At 43.4% G+C, this 22,577-nt stretch overlaps 1 long non-coding RNA gene and 1 other non-coding gene across 6 annotated transcripts in view; one reads left to right on the top strand and one right to left on the bottom strand.

The window, feature by feature from the left end:
- Positions 1-22,577, top strand: part of LOC129534289 (uncharacterized) — a 77,831-nt gene that overhangs the window by 5,514 nt on the left and 49,740 nt on the right. The window lies entirely within an intron of this gene.
- LOC115935118 (U6 spliceosomal RNA) lies at positions 20,451-20,553 on the bottom strand. Its single transcript, XR_004070824.1, has one exon. It is a non-coding gene; the product is annotated as a U6 spliceosomal RNA (small nuclear RNA).

Genomic DNA, 22,577 nt, shown 5'->3' with positions numbered 1-22,577 from the left:
GTGGCTCACACCTGTAACCTCAGCACTTTGGGAGACAGAGGCCAGTGGATCACCTGAGGTCAGGAGTTCGAGACCAGCCTAGGCAACATGGTGAAACCCCATGTCTACTAAAAGTATAAAAATTAGCCGGGTGTGGTGGCACGTGCCTGTAGTCCCAGCTACACAGGAGGCTGAAGCAGGAGAATTGCTTGAACCTGGGAGGTAGAGGTTGCAGTGAGCCGAGACTGCACCACTGCACTCCATCCTGGGCAACAGGACGAGACTTTGTCTCAAAAAAACAAAAAAAACCCTACAAATTTCTTTGCATTAAAGAACACAATCAAAAGACTGAAAAGGTAACTGACGGAGTGGCAGAAAATATGTACAAATCATGTACCTGAAAAGGAGTTACTATCCAGAATACAGAAAGAACTCCTGCAACTCAACAACAAAAAAGTCAAATGACCCAATGTAAAAGGGCAAAGGACTTGAATAGACATTTCTTCAATAAATAGAAATGATACTCAAATGACTCACCTCACAACCACTAGGATGGCTACTTTTTTTTTTTTTTTTTTTTTGAGACGGAGTCTCACTCTGTCTGTCGCCCAGGCTGGAGTGCAGTGGCGCGATCTTGGCTCACTGCAAGCTCCACCTCCTGGGTTCACGCCATTCTCCTGCCTCAGACTCCCAAGTAGCTGGGACTACAGGCGCCCGCCACCACGCCTGGCTAATTTTTTGTATTTTGTTTAGTAGAGATGGGGTTCCACCGTGTTAGCCAGGATGGTCTCGATCTCCTGACCTCGTGATCTGCCCGTCTTGGCCTCCCAAAGTGCTGGGATTACAGGTGTGAGCCACCACGCCCAGCCTGGCTACTTTCAAAACAACAGAAAATAAAAAATGTTGGTGAGGATGTGGAGAAATTTGAACTCTAGTGCACTGTTGGTGGGATTGCGCAAAAGTAATTGTGGGTTTGGCCCATGAATTTTAAATCATTATAACTAGGCCCAGACACATCTTTATTAATCAAAATAGGAACCACTATAATCAACACATTTTTGCCAACAAGAAATAAGTTTGTTTATTCCTGTAGCGTAAAAATCTGTACTTTGGGATTCAACGAACTCTTGGAAAGCATTTTCTGCACCCCGCTGGTTGTGGAAGCATTTTCCTTGCAAAAAGTTGTCAAGACGCCTGGTAGTCAATTGGTGAGAGGTCAGGTGAATATGACGGATGAGGCAAAACTTCGTAGCCCAATTCTTTCAACTTTTGAAGCATTGGTTGTGCGACATGCAGTCCTATGCTATTGTGAAGAAGAACTGAGCCCTTTCTGTTGACCAATGCCAGCTGCAGGCATTGCAGTTTTTGGTGCATCTGATTGATTTGCTAAGCATACTTCTCAGATGTAATGGTTTCGTCAGGATTCAGAAAGCTGTAGCGGATCAGACCAGCAGCAGACCACCAAACGGTGACCATGACCTTTTTTTGGTGAAAATTTGGCTTTGGGAAGTGCTTTGGAGTTTCTTCTCAGTCCAACCACTGGTTGTTGTATAAAATCCACTTTTCGTCTCAAGTCACAATCCGATTGAGAAATGGTTCGTTGTTGTTGTGTAGAATAAGAGAAGATGACACTTCAAAATGACGATTTTTTAAAATTTTCGCTCAGCCCATGAGGCACCCACTTATGGAGCTTTTTCACCTTTCCAATTTGCTTCAAGTGCCAAACGACCATAGAATGGCCGACAGTGAGTTCCTTGGCAACTTCTCGGGTAGTTGTAAGGAGATCACCTTTGATGATTGCTCTCAATTGGTCGTCGTCAGCTTCTGATGGCTGTCCGCTACCCTCCTCATCTTCAAGATTCTCGTCTCCTTTACAAAACTTCTTGAACCATCACTATACTGTATGTTCATTTGCAGTTCCTGGGCCAAATGCATTGTTGATGGTGCAAGTTGCCTGTGCTGCTTTATGACCTATTTTGAACTCGAATTTGCTTTTTGTCTAACATCTTTTTTTTTTTTTTTTTTTTTTTTTAAGATGGAGTCTTACTCTGTTGCCCAGGCTGAAGTGCCGTGGCCCAATCTCAGTTCACTGCAATCTCCGCCTCCTGCGTTCAAGCGATTCTGCTGCCTCAGCCTCCCGAGTAGCTGGGACCACAGGCGCCTGCCGCTCACGCCTGGCCAATTTTGTGTGTGTGTGTATTTTTAGTAGAGATGGGGTTTCACTGTGTTAGCCAGGATGGTCTTGATCTCCTGACTTCGTGATCGGCCCGCCTCGGCCTCCCAAAGTGCTGGGATTACAGCGTGAGCCACCACACCCAGCCTTATTTATTTATTTTTAATTAAAAAAAAGAAGTTCTGGAAGTTGGTTGCACAACCATGTGAATGTACTTGACACAACTGACCTATACGCTTAGAAATGGTTTAAGATGATAAATTTTGTGTTATACATTTTGTTACCACACCCATACATTAAAAAAAAAAATTAACCGCAAGACTTTGCTCAGTGACCAAAGAGATTGCTTTTCTTTTACAATCCAGATTCTTGAAAGAACAGTCTATATAGCACTAGGTTTTCACCTCTGCCTCATTCCCCAATGCTCTGCCATATGGTGTCTGTGCCTGCCACTCCAGCAGGCTGCTGTCTGTTTGTCCTGGCTGCCACCTACGGAGAACACGTCTCTGCCTCTATCTTTGTTCATACCCCGCAGCATTTGACGCTGTTGACCACTTCCCTTGGGAAATCTCTTCTTCCCAGTTTTGTCTATCTCTAGGCCACTGCCCTTTGGACTGCTTTGCAGACTTATTTTTGATTTTTTGTTAATGTGGCTCTTCCTCAAGGCCCCATCCTAGGCCTTCTCCTTTCTCTCATTCTCTATCTCCATTTATTTATTTATTTATTTATTTATTTATTTATTTATTTACTTACTTACTTATTTAGAGACAGAGTCTTGCTCTGTCACCCAGGTTGGAGTGCAGTGGTGCAATCTCGGCTCACCGCAGCCTCTGACTCCTGGGCTCAAGCGATTCTCCTGCTACAGCCTCCCGAGTAACTGGGATTACAGGTGTGTACCACCACACCCAGTTAATTTTTTGTATTTTTGTAGAGACAGGGTTTCACTGTGTTGTCCAGGCTGGTCTCGAACTCCTGACCTCAAATGATCTGCCCACCTCGGCCTCCCAAATTGTTGGGATTACAGGCATGAGCCACCGCGCCTGCCCATCTATCTCCTTCTTAAGTGAACTCAGCCCCTTTTACAACTTTAGCAGCGTTTGGGAGGAAAAAATTTTCTTTTGCCCTTTATTTATTTATCTTACCTTTATTGAGGTCTGTGAGTTAAACAGACAAAAGACAGATCTGCAAGAGAAAAGACAGATTTTTATTCACATATGTATGGGAATGCCCAGAAAAATGTGATTCAAGGAGGCTATTAGAATTGTGGGCTTGTGTATCCCCTTAACAGAAGGAGGGAGGAGGGTTAGGGATACTTGTAGAAAAATCTATGACTCTTAGGAAAGATAAACTGCCCTTAGAAGACTAGATGTAAGATGTGATCATTTTGCAACAACGTCTGTCTGGGTGTGGTGCTGACATCCCTTCTCTGCTCCAGGACAGGGAATTTATGGCCTCTCTTGGGAAGCTTTGCTTTTAGGCAGGTAAAGAAGTTTGGAAAAAAATCTATTCTCAAATGCCTTCATTTCGAAATAATCTTTATTTGCCAAAGTGGCAAAATCTGGAATCTTCCAGCAGCCACTTACTTGCCGAGAATGCCCAAAAGTGTACCTTAGCCCAGTCTCTTTTCTGTGATCCAGAACACACTATCCAGTTGCCTCAGCACACGTCAACAAGAACATCAAAGTGCATTCACCTCCTTTTCCTATAAGCCTATTTTTTCTCTTGTATTTCATATCATGCTAGTTCATCAAGCCAGAAAACTTCAAGTCATGCCAAACTCCACATCTCCCTCATCCAGTAATGAAACCTGATTCATTCTGTCTCCTGAGAGCTTTTGGTACTTGTTTCTCTCCCACCATTGTCACCGCGGCAGACTGTTATCATTAGGCCCTTACAATCTCCCCCTTATTATATTGTCCTAATTTACATTACAGCACAGATGTCCAGTGTGACATATGTATGTTCGTGCGGGTTAACTTTAATCTACATTCTAGGAGCTGTTAGTTAACATTTCCAAGACCCTGATCCTGATATTTTTCAGCCTTTACAAAGAATACAATTCTGATACAGGTTACAACCTAGATGAAGCTTGAAAGCATGCTAAGTGAAATATGCCAGACAGAAGGGGACAAATATTGTATGATTCTACTTATATGAGGTATTTAGAATAGTCAAATTCATAGAGACAGGAAGTAGACTGGTGTTTCCCAGGGTTTGGGAGGAGGGGATAATGGGGCATTTGTGTTTTATAGGTACAGAGATTTAGTTTGGAAAGATGAAAAAGTTCTGAAGATGGATGGTAGTGATGATGATTACACAATAATATTCATGTATTTAATACGGCTGAATTGCACACTTAAAATGATTAAAATGGTAAATTTTATTGGTATATTTACCACAATAAAAAAAAAGAGTGAAGGCCAGGTGCAGCGGCTCACACCTGTAATCCCAAGTGGGACGGGTCACTTGAGTTCAGGAGTTTAAGACCAGCCTGGGCAACATGGCAAAACCTTGTTTCTACTAAAAATGCAAAAATTAGCCGGGTGTGGTGGCGTGAACCTGTAGTCCCAGCTACTCAGGAGATGAGGCACGAGAATCGCTTGAACCCGTGAGGCAGAGGCTGCAGTGAGCTGAGATCGCGCCATTGCACTCCAGCCTGGGTGACAGAGAGAGACTGTCTCAAAAACAACAACAACAACAAGAAGCCCAGGCCCTAATCAAAACTCCACCCACAGAAGGTACTTCAGATACCTCATTTAATCTGTACTAGAGGGGCTGGGCACAGTGGCTTGCACCTGTAATTCCAGCACTTTGGGAGGCTGAGGCGGATGGATCACCTGAGGTCAGGAGTTCGAGACCAGTCTGACCAATATGGTGAAACCTTGTCTCTACTAAAAATACAAAAATTAGCTGGGCATGGTGGCGTGCGCCTGTAGTCCCAGCTACTTGGGAGGCTGAGACAGGAGAATTGCTTGAACCCAGGAGGTGGAGGTTGCAGTGAGCCAAGATCGCGCCACTACAGTCCAGCCTGGGGGACAGAGCAAGACTCTATCTCAAAAAAAAAAAATCTGTACTAGAGGATTCACTGATCAGCAGAAGGGTGTTAAAGATCATTTTCTTTTATATATATATATATGTAAATATTTTTTGTATAGGGACCACTGCAATGGGGCCTTGCAGTGGGGTAGAGAGGTTGGGTTCAGCTGCCAAAGATCATTTTCTTTTTATTTGATTGATTGAAGAAATAGGGCCTCACTTTGTTGCCAGGCTAGCCTTCAACTCCTGGCTTCAAGTGATCCTCCCCTGCCTCAGCCTCCCAAATTGCTAGGATTACAGGCATGAACTGCCACCGCTGACCCCATTTTTTAAGAGATGGGGTCTCGTTCTGTCACCCAGGCTGGAGTGCAAAGATCATTTTCAATTGGCAAACGAAGTGATAAAGACAGTGCCTGCTAGAAAGCTACATAAGCACTTACCCTCATGTACAAATGCGTGCACAGATGAACTCAGTAGCCCAACACCTTCAGAGTGATTCCTTAGTATAGAAATTCTAGAAACCCGGTAGTGTGTCCCCTCCATTCCCACCCCCACTCAGTCACATTTAATGAAGGATTTTTGTTAGAGAAGGCTTGCTGACTACCTGTCCTCAGAACGTTGTCATATTTGTCATGGGTTGGGTTTTTGTGTGAGCTATCTCTGCTCCAAAAGGCTAGAGAGCTAGGATTTCACCGGTCTTGCTCACACAACAGCATGTATGACTGTTTCTGTGCCTGCTTGCTCCTGACGTTTGTATCTGCTTAAAACCCTGGGGACCTCTTGGCTGCCTCTAATCCTGAGAGGCTGCTGAATTTCTCCTGTCATCCCCCTACAATGCAAATCAGGTCATGTCAATTTCTCACTCCGAATTCTTCAGTAGACCCCTCCGCTTCCTCCGATTACATTCAGAGTAAAATCCCAACTCCTGCCCTCCAGGATCTGCACCTACCTTCCTCTCCCTTCTTCACTCCAGTGTGGAAGCCGTTGAATCTGTCCACGCCTCTCCCACCTCCATACCTCTGCGCATGCCATTTGTTCTGCCTACAAAGCTCTTCCTGTCCCTACACTCTTTGGTTTCAGGGAACACAGCTGAATTCAGGGATGCCAAGTCCTTGCCTAGAAGGATATCATCTGTGCCTGGAATTTTACCTTTTTTTTCAGCACACTTTCAGCAGCAATGAAACAATCCAGTCTGCATAGAAAGAAGAGTGAAGTAGACACAGTAGAGAGAAACAGATGACTTCTCAGAAGAGGGAAGAGAGAAACCCAGGGGGCAGCTGCCTTTGTCCATAAACTGGTCCAGTTCCTGGGTTCCTTTCCTTCTGGGAGGCATCTGAGCCTCCCGTCCTTGGGTTCTGGGAGCTGGTTGGGAAGTTCTTTTGTAGCCAATTGAGTCTTGACCAGGATACAGGTCTGCAGACTTATCCCTTTCCTGGTGGTGAGGCCAGCCCCAAGCCACCCTGGAAGACCTGCTGGGGGTGGGCTACGGGGGGAGCTGTGGCTGCTCCCCACTCTCCCAGGGCTGGCCACCTGGGGCAGCCTGAGCTCTCTGCTTTTGGAAGAACTGGTTTAGCAATCTGGTATCTTAAAGTCAAATTAGGTAATTTGACTTTCAAGTCCACTCAATTGATCATCAAGAAATAATGTAAAAGGCCAGGCAGTGGCTCATGCCTGTAATCCCAGCACTTTGAGAGTCTGAAGCAGGTGGATCACCTGAGGCCAGGAGTTCAAGACCAGGAGGGAAAACATGCTGAAACTCCATCTCTGCTAAAAATAAAAAGATTAGCCAGATGTGGTGGTGCACACCTGTAATCCCAGCTACTTGGGAGGCTGAGGCAGGAGAATCACTTGAACACGGGAGGCAGAGGTTGCAGTGAGCTGAGATCGTGCCACTGCACTCCAGCCTGGGCGACAGAGCAAGATCCTGTCTCAAAAAAAAAAAAAAAGAAAGAATGTTAAAAGAGCGTTAAAAGAAATTGCTAACAATTTCGTCAGGAGGAACATATCTAACCTCAAAAGACAAGAAGGAAGGGTACCCAATGTAACAGCAGAAACCATAAGAAATGTTTGCCAGGGACAGGTTACACTGAAACACTCAAAGCTAATATTCATATGGCATTTCCTTGGGTAAGTTACAGAAAAGTGTTTTGTCCTAGATTCTTCACCTGCATATGCTCCAACCTGAGGCTCTCCTTAGGAGCTTAGGTAAAATGGGAAGTGTGAGTAAGCTATACTCACACTTTTTAAGTTTTTAAGTTAATAACAGCAAGAAAGACCCAAATAGGATTTTTTTTTTTTTTGAAACAGGGTCTCTCTCTGTTGCCCAGGCTGGAATGCACTGGCACCATCCCAGCTCACTGCAACCTTGGCCTCCTGGGCTCAAGTGATCCTCTCACCTCAGCCTCCTGAGTAGCTGGGACCACAGGTGTGTGCCACCACACCTGGCTAATTTTTAAATTATTTGTAGAGATGAGATTTCACTATGTTGCCCAGTCTGGCCTCAAACTCCTGGGCTCAAATGATCCTCCTGCCTCGGCCTCCAAAGTGCTGGGATTACAGGCATGAGCCACATTGCTTGGCCCCAAAATGGGATCTTGAAGTCAATAATTATATTCTTTTTTTCTTTTATAGTATTTTACATACTTACGGGGTACATGTGAGTATTTGTTACACACATAGAATGTGTAATGATCAAGTCAGGGTATTTGTGGTATCCATCACCCCATAATGATTATTTATTTTTTCTTTTTTTGGGAAGTAGATACTGAAGAGTATTTATTATTTCTATGTGTTGGTAATACTTTAAGTCCTCTCTTCCAGGTACTTTGAAATATACAATAAATTGTTGCTAACTATAGTTACCATCGTCTGCTATTGACCATTATAACTTAGTTCTTTTATCTAACTGTATGTTTGTACCCATTAACCAGCCTCTCTTCATCTACCCTTTTCCACCTGCATACCCTTCCCAGCATCTGGTATCTATCGTTCTACTCTCTTCTTCCACGAGATCAAGTTTTTTAGCTCCAACCTGTGAGTGAGAACATGCAATTTGTGTCTTCCTATGCCTGGCTTATATTACTTAGCATAATGACATCCAGTTCCATCCATGTTACTGCAAATGATATGATTTATATATATATATATATATATATATATATATATATATATATATATATTTTTTTTTTTTTTTTTTTGAGACAAAGTCTCTCTCTGTTGCCCAGGCTGGAGTGTAGTGGCACGATTGCCACTCACTGCAACCTCCACCTCCCAGGTTCAAGCAGTTCCCCTGCCTCAGCCTCCTGAGTAGCTGGGCGAGTAGCTGGGATTACAGGCACGCACCACCATGCCTGGCTAATTTTTTTGTATTTTTAGTAGAGACGGGGTTTCGCCGTGTTGCGCAGGCTAGTCTCGAACTCCTGACCTCAAAAGATCTGCCCTCCTCAGCCTCCCAAAGTGCTGGGATTATAGGAGTGAGCCACTGACCCCAGCCACAAATGATATGATTTTATTCTTCTTCACGAACCAGTAGTATTTCATTGTGTATATGTACCACATTTCCTTTATTTGTTCATCCACTGATGGATACTTAGGTTGATTCCATCTCTTGGCTATTGTGAATAGTGCTGCAATAAACATGCAAGTACAGGTATCCCTTTGATATACCGATTTCTTTTCCTTTGGGTAAAATATTCAGTAATGGGATTGCTGGATTGAATAGTGGTTTTGTTTTTGTTTTTGGAGAAATCTGTATACTGTTTTCCATAATGGTTGTACAACTTTACATTCTCACCAACTGTGTACAGTTTCTTTTTCTCAGCATCCTCACCAGCATCTGTTATTTTTGGTCTTTTTAATAATGTGATTACCTGACAGATTCTTCCTGTCTGCTGCACAGACAAAACCAATTCGCTGAGACTGTGGTGTTACAGTAAAGTAAGAGTTTAATTAACACAAGTCCAGTCACGTGAAAGAACTAGTTACCACTCACATTGATCTCCCTGAGAACTCAGAGGCTAGAGTTTTAATGAATAATTTGGTGGGCAAAGACCTAGGGAATGGGTGCTGCTGATTGGTTGAGGATGAAGTCCGAGGGGTGTGGAAAATTGTCCTGTACTGAGTCTGCTTCTGAGTGGGGCCACAGGACTGGTTGAGTCATGAGTCACAGGTTCAGGTTGGGTCAGTCGGTTGCCAGAACACCAAAGTCCGAAAAACATCTTAAAAGACCAATCTTAGGTTCTACAATAATTATGTTACCTATAGAAGCAACTGGGGAAGTTCATAAATTTTGTGACCTCTGGCCACATGGCTTCTCACAGTAAGCAATTGTAGAAACTATGTCTACATTTTAGCGGAATTCAGGCCCCTCCTTTAATCCTAATCACCTTTTTTTTTTTGTTTGAAATGGAGTCTCGCTCTGTCGCCCAGGCTGGAGTGCAGTGGCACAATCTCGGCTCACTGCAAGCTCCACCTCCCGGGTTCACGCCATTCTCCTGCCTCAGCTTCCCGAGTAGCTGGGACTACAGCTGCCCGCCACCTCATCCGGCTAATTTTTTTTTTTTGTATTTTTAGTAGAGGCGGGGTTTCACTGTGTTAGCCAGGATGGTCTCGATCTCCTGACCTCATGATCCGCCCACCTCTGCCTCCCAAAGTGCTGGGATTACAGGCGTGAGCCACCGCACCCAGCCAATCCTAATCACCTTTCACAAAGGTGAGTTTTGGCCCCTGAGCAAAGAGGGTGTCAGTTTTAAGGAGGGACTATTATCATCTTTGCTTCCAAGTTAAATGTAAACTAAATTCCTCCTATGGTTAGCTTGGCCTGTGACCAGGAATGAGCAAAGACAGCCAGCTTGCGAGGCTAGAAGGAAGGTCGAGTCAGCCATGCTAGATTCTCTCACAGTCAGCATCTTTGCAAAAGCGGTCTCAGTAATAGCCATTCTAACTGGGGTAATGTGATTATCTCATTGTGGCTTTGATTTACATTTCTCTGATGATTAGTGATAATGAGCGCCTGTAATCCTAGCTACTCGGGAGGCTGAGGCAGAGAATCGCTTGAACCCAGGAGTTGGAGGTTGCAGTGAGCTGAGATTGTGCCATTGCACTCCAGCCTGGGCAACAAGAGCAAGACTCCATCTCAAAAAAAAAAAAAAAAAGGTCCCGTTAAAAAGTGGGCAAATGGCCAGGCATGAGGGCTCATGCCTGTAATCCTAGCACTTTGGGAGACTGAGGTGAGTGGATTGCTTGAGTCTAGAAGTTTCTTCATGTACCTATTGGCCATTTGTATGTCCTCTTTTGAGAAATATGTTGTCATTCACCCACTTTTTTTTTTTTAAACAAGATCTTACTCTGTTGTCCAGGCTGGAGTGCAGTGGTACTATCAGGGCTCACTACAGTCTTGATCTCCTGAGCTCAGGTGATCCTCCCACCTCAGCCCTCTGAGTAGCTGGGACTACAGGCATGTGCCACCATGCCCGGCTAATTTTTTGTATTTTTAGTAGACACAGGGTTTCACCATGTTGCCCAGGCTGGTCTTGAACTTCTAGACTCAAGCAATCCACTCACCTCAGCCTCCCAAAGTGCTAGGATTACAGGCATGAGCCCTCACGCCTGGCCATTTGCCCACTTTTTAATGGGACCTTTTTTTTTTTTTTAGATGGAGTCTTGCTCTTGTTGCCCAGGTTGGAGTGCAATCGCACAATCTCAGCTCACTACAACCTCCGCCTCCTGGGTTCTAGTGATTCTCCTGCCTCAGCCTCCCAAGTAGCTGGGATTACAGGCGCCCGCCACCACACCTGGCTAATTTTTGTATTTTTAGTAGAGACAGGGTTTTGCCACATTGGCCAGGCTGGTCTCGAACTCATGACCTCATGATCTGCCTGCCTTGGCCTCCCAAAGTGCTGGGATTACAGGCATGAGCCACCGCGCTCATTTTAAACATTTTATTGTTGACTGATTTGAGTTCCTTGTGTATTCAGGATATTAATCCCTTGTAGGATGAATGTTTGCAAATAATTTCTCCCATTCAACAGGTTGTCTCTTCACTCTATTGTTTCCTTTGCTGTGCAGAAGCTTTTTCATTTAATATAGTTCTATTTGTCTATTTTTGTTTTAGTTTTTTGTTGTTTTGAGATCTTAGCCATAAAATCTGCCAAATAGGATTGCTTTCTTGATTTTTTTCTCAGCTAGTTCATTATTGGTGTATAGAAATGCTACCGATTTTGTACATCAATTTTGTATCCTACAATGTTACTTAATGTATTTATTAGATTTAAGAGTTTTTTGGTGGAGTCTGCGTTTTTCTAGATATAAGATCATATTAACAGTAAAGAGGGACAATTTGACTTTCTCTTTTCTAATTTGGATGCCTTTTATTTATTTCTCTTGCCTTATTGCTCTGGCCAGGACATCCAATACTTACATTCTTTTTTTTTTTTTTTTTTTTTTTTGAGACAGAGTCTCCCTCTGTCTCCCAGGCTGGAGTGCAGTGGCGTGATCTTGGGTCACTGCAACCTCTGCCTCCCCGGCTCAAGTGATTCTCCTACCTCAGCCTCCCAAGTAGCTGGGACTACAGGTGTACACCACCATGCCCAGCTAATTTTTGTATTTTTAGTAGAGATGGGTTTTCATCATGTTGGCCAAGCTGGTCTCGAACTCCTGACCTCAAGTGATCTGCCCGCCTTGGCCTCCCAAAGTGCTAGGATTACAGGTGTGAGCCACCTCACCCAGCCTACAGTACTTATATTCTTACACGGCTCATATCTGTAGCTGATTTCCAATGGGAGAAACCAAGGGACTGTTGATATAAAGCTGCACATGAAAACAAGAGGTACCATTATCTCACGAACAGCTTCCAACTGTGCAGAGTCCAGGCATCCTCACCTGATCCTCCAGAAACACTACCCCTGGTCTGCAGGCTGATTTGCTGCTGACACAGAGAGGCACCCAGCAGAAGCAAGGACTCACGTCTACAGAGGACACTTAATCACATTGTCGGGGCTAGCTGGGCTCCTTGGGAAATGGAGGGTGCAGTGGGCGCCAGGGCAGGGGAAAAGCTTATCGAGAACAAGAGCAGGATGCAGGGAATGAGCAGAAAATAAACCTGAACTCTGTCTCAATTACAATTAAGTGTTCGCCACCGGAAAGCAATTTAAGCAGACAGCAGCCACCTCAGCTGCCAGTGCCTGTGGGCTCGTATGACCAATCCCGGCCGTGTAGCTATTCTTAGTCACAGTTTCTCCCGACTCAATCTGCAGTAGAAGTGAAGAGACTCTTCTACCTGTAATACAGAGCTGTCCTTCCTCCCTTTATCCTTGATTTTTACCCTTTGTTCTGCAGTCTCTGTTAGTGTGTGTTCTGGACATAATAAAATATGGCTAGTTAATTCAAGCAAAAGCTTGCAGTGACTTGGCAAAGCATTATCAAGATGAATGGGAGGACAGGCAGAGGATAAAATGAGGTTGAAACCGGCTTGCCTTGTATTCAAAAATCCTAACTCCTCTTTTTACTGATTATCTTAGCTATGCATTTTTTTGTAAAGCCTCTTGAATTCAAACCGGATAAAGCTTGCTTTCTTTCAAATGTGCTTAATAACTAGGACCTGCATCTGACGTTCACTGTGTCATTGCAGTGACTATAAATGCTTCCTTTAAATCTGTGTAATTTCTAAATCAAATGTTCAGAAACCAACAGAAATGTTTATTCTTGGATAAATTAACTATGATTCAACAACTTTGTGCTCTAATTTATGGAAGAGATTCTCTCTCCATCAGTGACTTTGGCTGGGTTGTGTTAGAGATGAGCAATGCGCATCAGTGAGGCTTGCCTGGATCTTCCTTGTCAGGTTGGGTATGTCTCATAAAATTAGTTGAAAGGGCTGGGCATGGTGGCCCATGCCTGTAATCCCAGCACTTTGGGAGGCCCAGGCGGGTGGATCACTTGAGGTCAGGAGTTTGAGACCAGCCTAGACAACATGGCAAAACCCTGTCTCTACAAAAAATACAAAAATTAGCGGGGCATGGTGACATGCGTCTATAGTCCCAGCTACTGGGAAGGCTGAGGCAGGAGAATGACTTGAACCCAGAGGCGGAGGTTGCAGTGAGCCGGGATCACGCCGCTGCACTCCAGTCTGGGTGACAGAGCAAGACTTTGTCTCAAAACAAAAAACAAACAAAAAAAGATTAATTGAAACGTAAAGAGAGAAATTGCAAGTGACAGGAGCACCTGAGTCGCAGGGGTGGCACATATACAATGGGTGTGGACTTTGTTAAGGGAAGGATGAGAGTGTGTCATACTGTGGCCAAGATCACAGCCTTTACTGCCAGACAGATCCGACTCTACTGCTGTGTGACCTTGGATGGATTGCTTAATGTCTCTACGCTTTCATTTCTGTTTTATCATGTGTGAAGTGGGGATATAAAAGACAATCTAGGCCGGGCGCGGTGGCTCATGCCTGTAATCCCAGCACTTTGGAAGTCTGAGGCAGATGGGTCAGGAGTTCAGGAGTTCGAGACCAGCCTGGCCAATATGACAAAACCCCGTCTCTACTAAAAATACAAAAAAATTAGCCAGGCATGGTGGCAGGCGCCTGTGGTTCCAGCTACTTGAAAGGCTGAGGCAGGAGGATTGCTTGAACCTGGGAGGTGGAGGTTGCAGGGAGCCGAGATCACACCACTGCACTCCAGCCTGGGTGACAGAGCGAGGCTCCATCTCAAAAAAAAAAAAGCTAATGTACAAAAGATTGTTGAAAGGATTCCATGAGATAAAAGATGCAAGGCATTAAGCCCAGGAGAGAAACATTAGCTGTTGCCATTTTTTTTCTTTTCCTTCAAGAGTATGCTAATTTATTTTGTTACTGTTCTAATCCTAGCTCTACCTTATGACTGTGGAAGCTTGGGCAGGACTGCTGAAACCTGGTTCTTCCTTTCTAAAATGGGGCTGTTAACATCTTCTTGATGGGATTACTGTGAGAATGAACAGACAGAATGATGTGTGTGAAGAATGCCTGACACAGACAGTGCCTGGCAGAGTGCATGCAGCCAATCAATTTCAGGGCCCCCTTCTCACTCCTTACCCCTTCATGGAGAGACCACAGGCCGAAATCATAGACGCTCTGGATGTGAGGTACTATGATGAAAGCCAAAAATCAGGGCGTGGTGGCTCACGCCTGTAATCCCAACACTTTGAGAGACCAAGGAGAGCAGATCATCTGAGGTCAGGAGTTCAAGACCAGCCTGCCCAACATGGCAAAACCCCATCTCTACTAAAAAAATACAAAAAATTAGCCAGGTGTGGTGGCAGGCACCTGTAATCCCAGCTACTTGGGCGGCTGAGGCAGGAGAATCACTTGAACCTGGGAGGCAGAGGTTGCAATGAGCTGAGATCGCACCACTGCCCTCCAGCCTGGGCCACAAGAGTGAAACTCCGTCTCAAAAAAAAAAAAAAGCCAAAAAACAAAAAACAACTCCCCCGATGATTCTGATGTGAATGAAATCAGGGTAAGACCCTAGATTGTCTAGAGGTTTGATGGTAGATCCTGGGACAGTGAAACTTATCTACTTCTATTTTTCTTCTTTTGAAACAAGGTCTCGCTATGTTGCCCAGGCTGGACTCAAACTCCTGGGCTCAAGCGATCCTCCGAATTCAGCCTCCAGAATAGCTGGAATTAGAGGTGTAAGCCACCACACCCAGTGCTACCTACCTCTATTTTCACCACAGACATAGAGTGTAAGTTCTCTTACTCACAAATGCCAGCCATTGGTCATGAGGAAAATCAAGCTCATCTTTATTCCTGAAAATCCATTTTCTTAGTCAGCTGGCGCTGCCATGAAAAAATACCACAGGCTGGGTGGCTTAAACTACAGTCATTTATTTCTCATAATTCTAGGGGCTGGGAAGTCTAAGACCAAGGTGCTGGCCTATCTGGTTCCTGGTGAAGGTTCTCTTTTGGCTTGCAGATGGCCCCGTCCCTTTGTTTCCTCACGTGGAGAGGAAGAGAGGGAGAGAGAGACCAAGCTGTCTTGTGTCTCTTCTTATAAGGGCACTAATCCCATCATGAGTGCCCCACCTTCACGTCTGCATCTAAACCTAATTATTAACACCTCACAAACGCCCATCTCCAAATGCCATCACATTCCACATTGGGGGTTAGAAATTTTAGGAATATAAATTTGGGGAGGGCAGAACTCAAACCATAACACCAACTCCAAGAGCAGGCTTTGCTAAGTAAAGGTTGGTTGTGCTTCAGAGCTCTAACAGTTCTGGGAGGTCATTGTGAAATAGGCCTATTGTCACTTGTTGAAGGTTGTGCAACTCCTAGTGGCTGAACCATCAGATTCCAAACTTCATTCTTTTCATTATATCAAATAAATGGCCTTGAAAGATCTGTAATGAGGACAAGAGTGACCAGTCAGAAAAATGGCAAAGAAACCAGTAACAAAAGGGAATATGACAATTAAGTGCATAATAAATCGGGTAGGGCAGATAATGAAAAATAAACAAATAAAGGAAGAATGAATGAATGGGATTTAGGGCATGCATCGATTACTTAAAAAAGAGACTGAAAAGTCTGAGGGAATCTTTTGTGAAAATTAATGAAATAGGCCCAGCATTTTCTGACCCGTGTTTTATATGTGTGCAAGGCTCATGTTTACAGTTATTCTTGAACACTCCTTGCTCTACCCCACCCTCCCAAGTCTTTTGACCTCAGGAAAAATCAGTCTAAAGAGATTTTGTCATCTCCAGCTGTCCCAGTTGCCCATCAAATCCAGCCTTTGTTTCTCTTGCAGCCTCATTGTCTCTGATTGCAACTTTAACCCTGTCTTGAATTGTCTAAGAGGCTGGGGGCTGACAGCTGAATCCAAGTCTCAGACACACAGACTTTGACCTTTGCAGTCCACTGACCTGCAGAATACATCAGTTAATACACATAGGAAGAGATGCAAGAAAGAGCAACACGAAAGTGGGTAAAGGATTATCAAAGGAGGAGTAAAGAGACGGAGAGCAGAGAGGCTGAGCAAAGACATCTAGATTAATGATAAGGCGACCAAGGGACAGCTTTAATGCAGGCTGGGAAGGGTTCTGGAGGCAGTGTTAGCAGCCATTTCTTTTCCTTTTTCTTTTCTATTTTTCTAGCTAAGACTGAAGGAAAGGCGTTAAATACAATCTGGGGTGCAGTGGCTCACACCTGTAATCCCAGCACTTTGGGAGGCCGAGGTGGGCGGATCACCTGAGGTCAGGCGTTTGATACCAGCCTGGCCAATGAAACCTCGTCTCAACTAAAAATACAAAAAAAATTAGCCAGGCATGGTGGCATGCATCTGTAATCCCAGCTTCTTGGGAGGCTGAGGCAGGAGAATCACTTGAACCCAAAAGGCAGAGATTGCAGTGAGCCAAGATCATGCTACTGCACTCCAGCCTGGTTGACACAGCAAGACTCCATCTCAGAAAAAAATAAATAAATAAAATAAAAAATAAATAAATACAATCTGGAATTGAGATTAAATATAAGAAATAACTTTCAGAGAGAACTATTTATTTAATAAAGGAAAAGATTATTGACAAGGCTATGTAAGTCACCCTTACTGCATAATACTGAGGCATAATTATTATCAAGCCCTATCTAGAAGTTTGGCAGTCTCTTGGGCACTTCAAATGCATACATTACTCAATTTAATCTTTTTAGGAACTCCCTAAAATGAATAGTATTACCCCCATTTTACGGAAAAGTAAACTGAGACTCAAGGATGGTAAGGGACTTGCCAGGGGCCTATGCAGTGGGTGGCACAGCTGAGTTTAGGCCAATTTACATTGGACTCTAAAGCCAATGCTCTTGCCACTCGATCAGCAGGAACCATGGTCTTGAATCGCTTCAGACTAAGCCCAAGGAATGATCAAATCATCTTGGTGGGCTCCAAACCTGTCTTATCTCAGGGACTGGGTGAAAGGTAAGAGAAAGGAGGAGGGAGGAACTGAGAGTGACCTCACAGGGTGACGTCTCCTAGTACCGCCCCCAGCATAAAGCCAAGAAAAACTTTCATCAGTTTCCCTCAGAGTAAATCCCTTTGCATTTGAATTAATGATGTAAGAAGTCCAAGATCAGGGTGCCTGCCTATTTAGTTCCTCAGTGAGGGCAACTTCCCAGCTGCCAGAACTGTGAGAACTAAATGTCTGTTGTATGAGCCACCCAGTCTATAGTATTTTGTTACAGCAGTCCCAGCAGACTAGGACAGTGATGTTCAGAGAAAAGAGGCCAGAGGCCTTGTCCCAGGCCATGAGGATACCACTGAGCTGAGGGAGGAAAGCTCCCACCAAGGTTTGAAATGCAAGAAAAAATGATGTCTGGCAGGGCGCAGTGGCTCACACCTGTAATCCCTGCACTTTGGGAGGCCAAGGCGGGAGGCCAAATGAACTCCTCACTTGAGGTCAGGAGTTTGAGACCAGCCTGGCCAACATGATGAAACCCTGTCTCTACTAAAAATACAAAAATTAGCCGGGCGTGGTGGCAGGTGCCTGTAATCCCAGCTACTCCGGAGGCTGAGGCAGGAGAATCGCTTGAACCTGGGAGGCAGAGGTTGCAGTGAGCTGAGATCACGCCACTGCACTCCAACCTGGGTGACAGAGTGAGATTCTGTCTCAGAAAAAGAAAGGGAGAAAGAGAGAAAGGAAGGAAGGAAGATGTCAGCAAAAATGTCAGAGAAAGGACCTCTGAAAAATTTCTCCTCTATGAAAATAATGAGAAAACTGGCAAAAAAGGGAAGAATCAACTCTTTTAGGGCTCTAGAAATTAATCAAATGCTGGCAGGAATTCAGGAAGTATGCATTCAAGAAAAATGGCTGAATCTCAGTAATTAGAGAAATTAGAAAATAGTTTGAGATGAGTGAAAATAAAAACACAGTATACCCAAACTTACGGGATGCATCTAACCCGCTGCTTAGAGGGAAATTTATAGCTGTAAATGCCAATATTAATGAAGAAGAAAGATCTAAAATCAATAATCTAAACTTTCACCTTAAGACACTGGAAAAGGAAGGGAAAACTAAACCCAAAAACAAGTAGAAGGAAGGATAGAATAAAGACTCTAATGGAAATAAGTGAAATACAGAATAGAAAAACAAGAGAGAAAATCAACAAAACAACATGTTAATCTTTGGAAAGACCAACAAAATTGACAAAATATTAGCTAAACTAACCAAGAAAAAAAGAAGACTTGATTACTTCCGACTCTACAGAAATAAAAAAATTATGAGGGGATATTTTGAACAATTGTATGCAAACAAATCAGACAGCAGATATGAAATAGACGAATTTCTAAAGAGACACAAACTATGTAAACTGATCCAAGAAGAAATGGAAATCTGAAGAGACCTATCACAAAGAGATTGAAGTAATAGTAAAAACAAAAGCAAAAATTAAAAAAAAATACTTCCAACACATAAGAGCTCAAGATCAAATGTAAGAAAAGAAAGGATTAATAGACCAATGGAAGGAATTGACCAATGGAAGGAAAAGGTGTTAGAATTTCAAGCCCTCAATTATCCCACCTTCCTGTTAAAAAAAAACACTGATGCTAAAAAATCACATAGCATAAAATCTACCATCTTAGCCATTTTTAAGTGTGCAGTTTAATATTGTTAAGTATATTCACATTGTTGTGAAACAGATCTCCCAGTCTTTTTCATCTTGCAAATTCAAAACTTTATACCCATTCAATAATAACTTCCCCTTTCCTCCTCCTCATCCTTTGGTACCCACCATTCTACTTTTTGTTTCTATAAATTTGATGACTACTTCATATTAGTGGAATCATACAGTATTCATCTTTTTGTGATTTGCTTATTTCACTTAGCATAATATTCTCAAAGTTCATCACGTTGCAGCATGTAACAGGATTTTCTTCCTTTTTTTGTTTTGTTTTGTTTTGTTTTTGTTTTTGTTTTTGTTTTGAGACGGAGTTTTGCTACTGTCTTCCCAGGCTGGACTGCGATGGCGCAATCTCGGCTCACAGCAACCTCCACCTCCAGGGTTCAAGTGATTCTCCTGCCTCAGCCTCCCGAGTTAGCTGGGATTACAGGCATGTGCCACCACGCCCAGCTAATTTTGTATTTTTAGTAGAGATGGGGTTTTTCCATGTTGGTCAGGCTGGTCTTGAACTCCCGACCTCAGGTGATCCGCCCACCTTGGCCTCTCAAAGTGCTGGGATTACCAGTGTGAGCTACCTACCGTGCACAGCTGGATTGTCTTCCTTTCTAAGGCTGAATAATATTCCATTGTACGCATAGACCACATTTTGTTTATCCAGTCATCCTTTGGTAGACGCTTGGATTGCTTTCACCTCTTGGGTACCATGAATAAATGCTGCTGTGAACATGGGTATGCAAATATCTTTTTGAGACTCCTCTTTCAATTCTTTTGGATGTATACCCAGAAGTGGAATTGCTGAATCATAATAGTGCTATTTTTAATTTTTTGAGAAGCTGCCTACTGTTTTCCATAGAGGTTGCAACATTTTATAATCCCACCAACAGTGTGCAAGGATGCTGATTTCTCCACATCTTGACCTTGTTATTTTCTGGGTTTTTAATTTGTTTTTAATTGTACTTGTCCTAATGAGTGTGAGGTGATATCTCATTGAGGTTTTGATTTTCATTTCCCTGGTGACTAGTGACATTGAGCATCTTTCCATATGTTTGTTGGCTATTTGTGTATCATTTTCGTGTGTTTTTTTTGAGACACGGTCTCACTCTGTCACCTAGGCTGGAGTGCAATGGTGTGATATCAGCCCACTGCGACCTCCACCTCCTGGGCTCAAGCGATTCTCCTACCTCAGCCTCCCAGGTAGCTGGGACTACAGGCATGTGCCACCATGCCGGGCTAATTTTTGTATTTTTAGTAGAGGCAGGGTTTCACCATGTTGGCCAGGCTGGTCTCAAACTCCTGATCTCAAGTGATCCACCTGATTTGGCCTCCAAAAGTACTGGGATTACAGGTGTGAGCCACCACAGCCGGCCTTGTATAGCATCTTTAGAGATGTCTATGATGTCTGTTCAAGTCGTTTGCCCTTTTAAAAACTGGGGATTTTTTTTGTTGAGTTTTAGGGGTTCTTTATACATTCTGCACATTAACCCCTTTTCAGACATGACTTGCTACTATTTCAACCCATTCTATAGGTTCCCTTTTTACTTCATTGATTATGTTCTTTGACACAAAAAGGTTTTTAAGTTTTATGTAGTCCTATTTGTCTATTTTTTCCACCTTCCTTTTAAAAAAATATTAGAATGCTTCACAAAATTACATCTCATCCTTTTGCAGAGGGCATGCTAATCTCTGTGTCATTCTAATTTAGTGTATATGCTGTCAAAGCTAGCACCCAACTATCCTTTTAAGGTTGATTTTCTTTTATTTATTCCAATCTTACTTTTCAAGCAGATCTCCGACGCCAGGTATCCTATACCTTGATTCAGTGACTTCCAAACTTGAATAAGCACCAGAATCTCTTGGAGGGCTTGTTACATCATAAATTGCTGGGTCCTACCACAGAGTCTTTGATTGAGTAGACCTGGGGTGGGGTTTAAGGATTTACATGTGTAACAAGATATCAAATGATGCCGGTCCTGATGGTCCAGGACTACACCTTGAGCACTGATGCTCTAGTCAAATTCAATCACTCCATGTTTTTTAGAGATTATTGCCTTTGCTCATGCTGGGCTTTTTTTGGTTTGTTTGTTTTGTTTTCTGCCCAGAATGCCCTTTATTCAGACACCTCCTCTACAGACTTTCACTAAGCCCTCAAACTGGAATGAATTGCTCTCCTGAGTTTCTATGTCACTTTATATTTATTTTATCTCTTATCACCTACATTTTACTTTTTTTAATTTTTATTGAGACGGAGCCTTGCTCTGTTACCCAGGCTGGAGTGCAGTGGCGTGATCTCAGCTCACTGCAACCTCCGCCTTCTGGGTTCCAGCGATTCTTGTGCTTCAGCCTCCCAAGTAGCTGAGATTACAGGCACCTGCCACTATGCCTGGCTGATTTTTGTATTTTTAGTAGAGATGGGGTTTCACCATGTTGGCCAGGCTGGTCTCGAACTTCTGACCTCAAGTGATCCACCTGCCTCAGCCTCCCAAAGTGCTGGGATTACAGGCGTGAGCCACGGCACCTGGCCACCTTTTACTTTTGATTTGACTTATTTACATACCAGTCACACCGTCTATTAGGATAATAAGGTTTTGGATGTCAGTGCTCATGTTTAACTTATCTTTCTACATCCTACAGTGCCTGGCAGAGTTTCTCACCTATACTAGGCATGCAATGGATATTTGTTAAATGAATGAAAAAATAAGGAAATACTCTGTGAAGAAAAAGACAGCAATATTAAGGAAAGAAAAAATGAATAAAAAGAAATAGAAAAAAGGAGATGATAAATGTGGTGGAATAAAGTGGGAATTCCTCCAGAAGGGAGTTTTGTTTTGCCAACTAAATGCAAAGCAAAAATAGGCCAGGTCTTCCCAGCTGTTCTTTTTGTCTGTTTTCTTGCAGCTGTGCTAGAATTTTTTTTTTTTCCAGGCCAGAATTGCTAATCACCATGCCAGTACGGCCCTTGTGATTTAATAAGAAGAAAAAGATTGGGGGACTTTAATTCCCAAACACTTAGGGTGTGAATCTGGAGGGGTACAATGTTCTATCACGTTGACTGAAATCCAGACTGCACCTTTCATCTGATGAAAGACCATGACACTTTTCCCTGTGGAGAATTGGACAGATGCCATTGTAATATTTAAAAAAAAAAAAAAAACAGTATTGAAGAAAGTTACGAACTCTAGAATTAGTTGATTATACATAACTTTTTTTTCAGACAGGGTCTTGCTCTGTCACACAGGCTGGAGTGCAGTGGCATGATCATAGCTCACTGCAACCACGAACTTTTGGGCTCAAGCAATCATCCCGCCTCAGCCTCCTGAGTAGCTAAGATTAAAGATGCGTGCCATCATAACCAGCTAATTTTTGTAAATGTTTTTGTAGAGATATAGGATCTCGCTGTGTTGTTTAGGCTGGTCTCAAACTTCTGGCCTCAAGTGATCCTCCTGCCTTGGCCTCAAAAGTGCTGGGATTATAGGCATAAGCCATCATGTCTGGGCCTACGCACGAAATTTTAAATTAATTGTGTGTGTGTGTGTGTGTGTGTGTGTGTGTTTTGAGACAGAGTCTCACTCTGTCACCCAGGGTGGAGTGCAATGGCATGATCTCGGCTCACTGCAACCTCCACCTCCCGGGTTCAGGCAATTTTCCTGCCTCAGCTTCTGAGTAGCTGGAATTACAGGCATGCACCGCCACATCTGGCTAGTTTTTGTGTTTTCAGTAGAGGCAGGGGTTTCAGCATGTTGGCCAGGTGGT

The sequence above is a fragment of the Gorilla gorilla genome, chromosome 5 (assembly GCF_029281585.2).
Source record: "Gorilla gorilla gorilla isolate KB3781 chromosome 5, NHGRI_mGorGor1-v2.1_pri, whole genome shotgun sequence".
Lineage (NCBI taxonomy): Eukaryota > Metazoa > Chordata > Mammalia > Primates > Hominidae > Gorilla > Gorilla gorilla.
This window is presented reverse-complemented; position numbering and strand designations above follow the sequence as displayed.